This window comes from Camelina sativa, chromosome 11 (assembly GCF_030686135.1).
Source record: "Camelina sativa cultivar CO46 ecotype springtype chromosome 11, ASM3068613v1".
Taxonomy (NCBI): domain Eukaryota; kingdom Viridiplantae; phylum Streptophyta; class Magnoliopsida; order Brassicales; family Brassicaceae; genus Camelina; species Camelina sativa.
Genome location: NC_141890.1, coordinates 49,255,141 through 49,263,049, shown reverse-complemented (window position 1 = coordinate 49,263,049; position 7,909 = coordinate 49,255,141). Strand labels below are relative to the sequence as shown.

Genomic DNA, 7,909 nt, shown 5'->3' with positions numbered 1-7,909 from the left:
TTAATGCAACTCTTTTTAGGGTCCCCACTGGCTTAATTCATTTACGCCTTTCTATGGTCATCATCCCTTGTCGTGGCATACATTGTATTATAATATTATCATTTATAGATAATGCACGTTGTGAACTGCGATAGGAATAATTGGTTCCCCTCTAATTTTTTTCCCATGCATAACGACTTTGTAGTGCGGCAGTGCCCATACACAGCATGACAGCAACCAGAAATTCAAAATCCTATATTAGTCAAAAATATACCGCGGCTGGTTTGAAGTTCCCCGAGACGACGGATAATCTTGATGGAAAAGACCAAGGGCATCTCAAGATAGCTTAAGAGAGTAACGACAAGGCGATGTTAATTAATTTCTTTTGTATATCATTTACAGGTTCTTAAGTCCTATTTCAGGTTGAACTGCCTGAGCTTCTTATTCTAGTCCAGATAGCTGCAGGCTTCATGATATTCTTCTCTATTCTCGGTTAGCTGCAATTCTTGCTACGACACCCCGATGGGCTCTCTTCTTGCTTCATCACATTTTCCCTCTCGTCAGTACTCTTCTTTCCCTCTCTCTCTCTCTTTCTCGAGTCTTCAATGTTGAATTTGAGATTTGATTGGATTGTTTTCTTCAAGATCTGCGGTAGTGATTGTGATTATTGATTATGACTTTGAGTGTGAATCTGATAGATCTTTGAGTACCTCTGGATCCATGTGTTTCTCTAAGTACATTACACATCTGAATGTTTTGATATATAAGTCTAGGATGTGTTTGTTGATGACATTTTCATGGATGATCAGTGTTCTCTGAAATGAAAGAACTGGTTCAAGTATGAAAATATGTAGATTTGAGATGATGAGAGCTCTTCTTTGTCAGTGGAGTTGCTTTGGTGTGCCTTATATCTCAGTGTGTTTTCTACTCTCTACTCTCTTTTTCTTAGGGCTCAGAGTACAAAGATAATGTCAGAAGAATCGTTCAGCAATTTGAAGGTTTCTTTTTTTTATATGCTTCTATGATCCTCTCTCACTTGCATCGTCTTCCTTTATGTGAATGGTTCTGAAGCATTAATGACTCTGTTTTGTAGAAATGTTCACCTACAATGTTGATTGTGCTTATAACTCCACCACCAATTGATGAAGCTGGGCGGCAAAGTTATGCAGAGTAATGCTTCCTTTTTGATCATTATCGATCATTCCCTAAATTCATCAACAGGTTGATCTTTTGATATAAATTCATGAACACAATTCAATCTTGAGAGTAATGAACTTATGATGTACTTACTTTATGTTGTGGAACACTTATGTGCCTGCACTACCTTTTCTATCTTTCAATTTCTTCTTGCGATGTATTCCAATCTGAAAGTTTCTTATCTTCTTTATAATGCCAATCATCCATTTCACTGTCAGATATAATTTGATTGCTTCTCTACTAGTTGATGACAATAAGAATATATGTTAACTTGTTTATTTTAATTCGTATGAAAGCTTAGTTATTGAAAGTAAAGTGGACAATTATGTAGCAGTATATATATCAAGTATTAACATTACACCTCAACCACACGAACACACACAAAACCGATATATCTCTAATCTCTCTGAATACCCTAATCAAGATTACTCTCGTAACTAGCGAGAATAATTACGAAAGTAACTAAGTAAGACTGTCTAAGCAAACAAACCTCGGTACATAAATTTAATTGCTTCTCTACTACTCATTACTTACGACAAGAGAAAAACGTTCTGATTAATTTATTAAACCAAGGAGTTTGTTTTAGTCGAGGATCCATATATAGCCATTCATCAAACCGTTCCACGATGAACCTAAACCGTTGATATAGCCACCACCGTCAGATTTTCCTACGCCTCCGTTACCACCACCATTGGAGTAGCATTGATCTTGCTGCCAATCAAGCGATAACACAACTTCGGATTTGGCTTCACATCCGTTATTGTAGTTACCCTTTGATGATCTTCTTGATGATTATAAATTTATAATGTTAGATGGTCATAACTAATAGCATAAGTCTTTGGCATGCCGAGATATCCATGAGACCACCTCCATTTCAGCTGCTTCCCGGAGAAATCCCATTAAATCCACCATTGTTGTTATTAAGATCTAACCCGTGATTCAGACCCATGTGATGTGATGATGATGATCTCCGTTACTTCCATGATCAGCCATGACCAGGTCGTTGTCATTATTCACTCCCATAAGATCATACTTACTGTCCAGGAAATCAGTAGGTCTAGAGCTCTGCGAAAGTAAACCCCCCATACTTGCTCTCCAAGAAACCAACGTTACTGTTCTCCGGGGTTGAGTAAGACCCCATCATCCCACCAAAATAAGAAATCCTAGAGGTGAGTTTTGGTAATTTTGATGAGAATGTGCTAACGCCATAAGATCAGTGGTATTATTCGTAACGATGTTGGATGGCTTTTTTCCGGAAGAAGTGGAGGAGGATGAATTAGAGGAAGATGGTTTCTTGTTTTTCCGGCATCCACCACCAACTGGAATATTCCTTAGAGTGCCGCCTTTGGGCCAGTAACGGCGACAAGTCTTGCAGAAGTAACGAGGCTGAGAGAGGCTATAGTTATTGTAGTAACAGAACTTAGTGTGTGTTGACTCGCAACGAGGACACTTTTGAGGATGGTCGTGAGGTGGACGCAACCTCCTTCCGCCATCCATCAGAGCCGCGGCAGCTACAGCCACAGCCGAGGCTTGTGGTCTAGTGCTGCAAGCAGCGAGTATGTCGGCTGCTGATGGAGAAGTCGTCGAAGAGTCTAACATGCTTCCTCCTGATGACTCAGCTTCCTAACATGACAATGTGCACAGAACCATATATCAAAATGTGAAATTTCTCTCTATATATATATGTATATATAATCGAAGTTGTATGATAATGCACGACAAAAACGAAGGTTCAAGATGAGTAAGATCTAAAATGTATCGATCCTGACATTTGCTTTTGCATTTGTACTTACATGTGACAAAACAAATTCATTAATAAAACGACAATAATTCACATATTTAAAATAGGCCAAATATTTTCAAATTTTAATTAAGTACGTATAGAACACAAACAGATCTTACATAGTATTTGTTAGTTTTATATTTATAGATAACAAAAGAATTTAGCTTGAAATGGTAGAAGTCATATATTTCTTCATTTGGAAAAGAAACAATATACAAAAACAATGGAGGTCTGAGGGAAAGTACCTGAAGCCAATCAGAATCCATGCAGAGTTGAAGAGAAGTGAGACCCATTTTTGTGTTTTGTTTGCTTGTTTAGTTTGGGGGAGAGTGAGAATTTTAAGAGAAGTTGTTGAACAAAATCAAGAGAGAGAGAAGAGAAATGAGATGAGAAGGCAAGGAAGAGTTCGGGGGTTGGGATGTGAATAAGAAGGAAGCGAGAAGAGGACCCTTCTTTTCCTCGGGATTGCTGTCTCCACTCAAAGCTACTTCTCCTACTTGGTTACTATTAGTTCACACTGATATGTTTTTTTCTTCTTTTTTTCCAAGTTTAATACTGTAGTATTTTATATATTACTATAAATCATTTCAAATTAATAAAACGTTATTTCGAAGAAAAATGCTTAATGTAAGCATTTTGAAATGTCTCTATAAGTTAATAAGTGTATATATACGGATGTGGCGGAGAAGGAGGAAAAAGAAAGCGTCGGTGGTTCCAAAATCTTCGGACCCACATTCTTAGGGTGGGTCTACGTCAACTTGACCAAATCGTCTTTATCAAATCCAACGGTTACGACTAAAGCCATGGGACCTAAACGAACAAGGTGAGCCGTCGGATGGGTTCAGAAATAGCCATTCATCAAACCGTTCCACGATGAACCTAAACCGTTGATATAGCCACCACCGTCAGATTTTCCTACGCCTCCGTTACCACCATTGGAGTAGCATTGATCTTGCTGCCAATCAAGCGATAACACAACTTCGGATTTGGCTTCACATCCGTTATTGTAGTTACCCTTTGATGATCTTCTTGACGATTATAATGTTAGATGGTCATAACTAGATAGCATAAGTCTTTGGCATGCCGAGATATCCATGAGACCACCTCCATTTCCATTGCTTCCCGGAGAAATCCCATTAAATCCACCATTGTTGTTATTAAGATCTAACCCGTGATTCAGACCCATGTGATGTGATGATTATTGTGATGATGATGATCTCCGTTACTTCCATGATCAAACATGACCAGGTCGTTGTCATTATTCACTCCCATAAGATCATACTTAATTACTGTCCAGGAAATCAGTAGGTCTAGGGCTCTGCGAAAGTAAACCCCCCATACTTGCTCTCCAAGAAACCAACGTTACTGTGCTCCGGAGTTGAGTAAGACCCCATCATCCCACCAAAATGTGAAAATCCTAGAGGTGAGTTTTGGTAATTTTGATGAGAATGTGCTAATTAGATCAGTGGTATTAGTGGTAACGATGTTGGATGGCTTTTTGCCGGAAGAAGTGGAGGAGGAGGATTTAGAGGAACCTGGTTTCTTGTTTTTCCGGCATCCATCCCCAACTGGAATATTCCTTAGAGTGCCGCCAAATTTCAAATTTTAATGAAGTACGTATAAAACACAAACAGATCTTCATAATATTTTGTCATTTTTGTGTTTATAGTTAACAAAATAATTTAGCTTGAATTGGTTGAAGTCCTATATATCTTCATTTGGAAAGGAGACAATATACAAAAACATTTTGAAGAGAAGTGAGACCCATTTTGTGTTTTGTTTGCTTGTTTAGTTTGGGGGAGAGTGAGAATTTTAAGAGAAGTTGTTGAACAAAATCAAGAGAGAGAGGGAGAGGGAGGAGAAGAGAAATGAGATGAAAAGGCAAGGAAGAGTTTGGGGGTTGGGATGTGTTTAAGAAGGAAGCGACAAGAGGACCCTTCTTCTCCTCGGGATTGCTGTCTCCACTCAAAGCTACTTCTACTACTTAAGTTACTATTAGTTCACACTTATATGTTTTTTTTCTTCCTTTTTTCCAAGTTTAATACTACTGTAGTATTTTATATATTACTAGTATAAATCATTTCAAATTAATAAAACGTTATTTCGAAGAAAAATGCTTAATGTATCTCTCGGTAATTCAATTATTGATACATTAAGCATTTTGAAATGTCTCTATAAGTTAATAAGTGTATAGATACGGATGTGGCGGAGAAGGAGGAAAAAGAAAGCGTCGGTGGTTCCAAAATCTTCGGACCCACATTCTTAGGGTGGGTCTACGTCAACTTGACCAAATCGTCTTTATCAAATCCAACGGTTACGACTAAAGCCGTGGGACCTAAACGAACAAGGTGAGCCGTCGGATGGGTTCGGAAATAGCGGCTTGATCGTCACACAACAGAGACAAAAGTGAGAGACAATAATATTTTTATCGTAAGTTTTGTCTGTGTCTAGTCCACTACTGGGACTGGACTAGAGACTAGACTAGTAATGGGATGGGTTTCCACTCGCTCGCTCCTCTCAAGCAAAATATCTATTCTCTTGCCACATGTCACTTTCCCTACATGTGTTGTTAATAATATGGTTCAAGTTTTTGGTTTTTCTGACTGCCCTGAATCATTAGTAAATTATTCAAAGAGTTAACAAACCACTTTTGATATTTTCTTATTATTGGATTTCGAAATAAAGGTTAAAGAGTTTGATCCGATGATAAAGAAGAGACAAAAGTTTGAGAGCTGTAAGTAAAAGTGCTTTTCAATAAACAGATTTCGTTTTTTTAGATTAAGCTTTACGCTTGTTAATTAACCAGATAATTTCCCCGACGGTAGGATAAAAATAGTCTAAAGTTATGAATTTGTTTTTCTCTTTTCAAACCTTCTTAAATAAAAATATAATACTATTACTATCCTGCAAAATGTTAAATGTGGTTAACGATGCATTCATTGTTAGGAAAGTATTTCCCTTAACTGATCATCAAAGAAAAGAGGTTATTCGTAATCTGTGTTTTCTTTTTTTTTTTGTCTCTGAATAACTCTCTTTTTTTTGTATGTAAAAGTTTCTCTCTTAGCCGGCTTCCATGGATTAATAACCTTCGAGGCTCAAACTTCGAATTAGTCTTGCCAGTATACTAATAATAACATTGAGTGTATTTATGAAAATTCAGTTAATTAAGAAACAGTTTAGTTATCAAATAATCAAATTAAAGCGAGTTTGAGATTGCATATTTTGTGGTGGAATACATATATACATATTAATTAACCCTTGCGATTCACTTAAGTTCAATAAGAACAAATAAAATAGAAAATACAAGATCCTTAAGAGTTTGCCGAACTAAACAATACATCAAAAAGATACGGAAGAGATTAGCTAGGTTTTCCATGAATTTTGGGTGCACTACACAGTCTTTTGATACTTAAGAAAATGAAGAAAAAAAAAAGATAATTAGTTTGGTGTTTTGTCCAAATTACGCATTACAAAATGCAGATTCTAAGAGATCTCCATGAAGCGTTTATATTACAATATATGATGTTACGACAGAGATTTGATACCTACAAATCAAATGAATGATAAAAATAGCTTAATATGCAGGATTGGTCGTCAAAACGAGAAAAATACTGTGAACAAAGCCCAGACCTAGTCATATATAACCTAGATTACACGAATACAAACTTCATTTAGAGGACTCATTACATACTGTTAATCATTCGTATCACACAATTGTATTGGGTTATTAGGTAATGACCCGAAAATACAAATAACTTTAAAGAGAAAGCTTCGTAAATTTATGTGACAAGTGGGAAACTGAAGATTGTAAGGATCTAGGGAGAATACTTCATAGTTGATTCATCACATGATATTTAAAAAAAAAAAAAAAAACTAAAAACTAATACTAAAAAGAAAGGAAAGAGGAATAAAAGGGCATCGAGAATAGTGTGAAGAGAGAATAAATCACACAAGATAAGACAATTTCTTTGGCACATTTATATATATCTCTCCACAATTTAGCTAGCGAGACCCACTTTTTAAAGATAATAAAACTGTATCTATCCCGCCCGCGTATCTTTTGTTCCATTGCATTGCATCACTCGTTATTTGTTCGTTACATCATCATATCATCATGAAATTATGAGTCTTAACGTACGAGATAACATATGATGTTGATATACAATACAACATCTGAAAAAATAGAGTATATAGGTAAATAAATATGTAGAAAGCTCGAGAGACCCACTTTTTAAAGATAATAAAAGTATATCTCTATCTCGCCCGCGTATCTTTTGTTCCATTGCATCACTCGTTATTTGTTCGTTACATCATCATATCATCATGAACTTATGAACTATCATATGTTATTTGGACGAGATAACATATGATGTTGATATACAATGTACAACATTTGAAAAAATAGAGTATATAGGTAAATATGTCGAAAGCTCGAGAGAATTGTGTGATTTGCTAGCGTTAGGCAGATAGAGTACTAGCTAGTAAATCGAGTATTCTTAAAGAATTTACAATTTCGTATAGGTACTAATTAAGGAAAGCAGTAGAAGCATATCAAAAATTATTCTAACTTACTAACAGCATCATGCTTAAGCCAAACCAACGTAACTGATCAAACACAATAGTATTCATTTACAGTGATGATCACAACTGAAACATCACATTATAATGAACTGAGGCTATGTCTAATTGAGATCACAAACCAACAATAGTGTTTCTTCTTGAATTTTCATTAACACCATGATCCGAATACGTGTCTAATATACGAAAATTTTGATTTTATGTAGTGTATACTCCAACTCAACCATATGTATACGAATTTTGAATATTTCTATACCCTATCTTTAATTTACAAGTTAAAATGGAATGGATTACATATGCTTTCAAAAAGGTTGAGAATTGAGATACCTATTTTGTTATATGTCAAGATGTCAAACCTTATGCTTATCCAAC

At 36.0% G+C, this 7,909-nt stretch overlaps 2 pseudogenes across 1 annotated transcript; both read right to left on the bottom strand.

Moving 5' to 3' along the window:
• Positions 1-1,739: 1,739 nt before the first annotated feature.
• LOC104726955 (dof zinc finger protein DOF5.6-like) lies at positions 1,740-3,377 on the bottom strand (annotated as a pseudogene). The gene is made up of 2 exons (XR_015573133.1): positions 3,205-3,377; positions 1,740-2,799 (listed from the first exon to the last, which is right to left on the bottom strand). The product of XR_015573133.1 is annotated as a dof zinc finger protein DOF5.6-like (transcript).
• A 266-nt stretch (positions 3,378-3,643) lies between these two features.
• Positions 3,644-4,561, bottom strand: LOC147935605 (dof zinc finger protein DOF5.6 pseudogene; annotated as a pseudogene).
• Between the last annotated feature and the right edge of the window lie 3,348 nt (positions 4,562-7,909).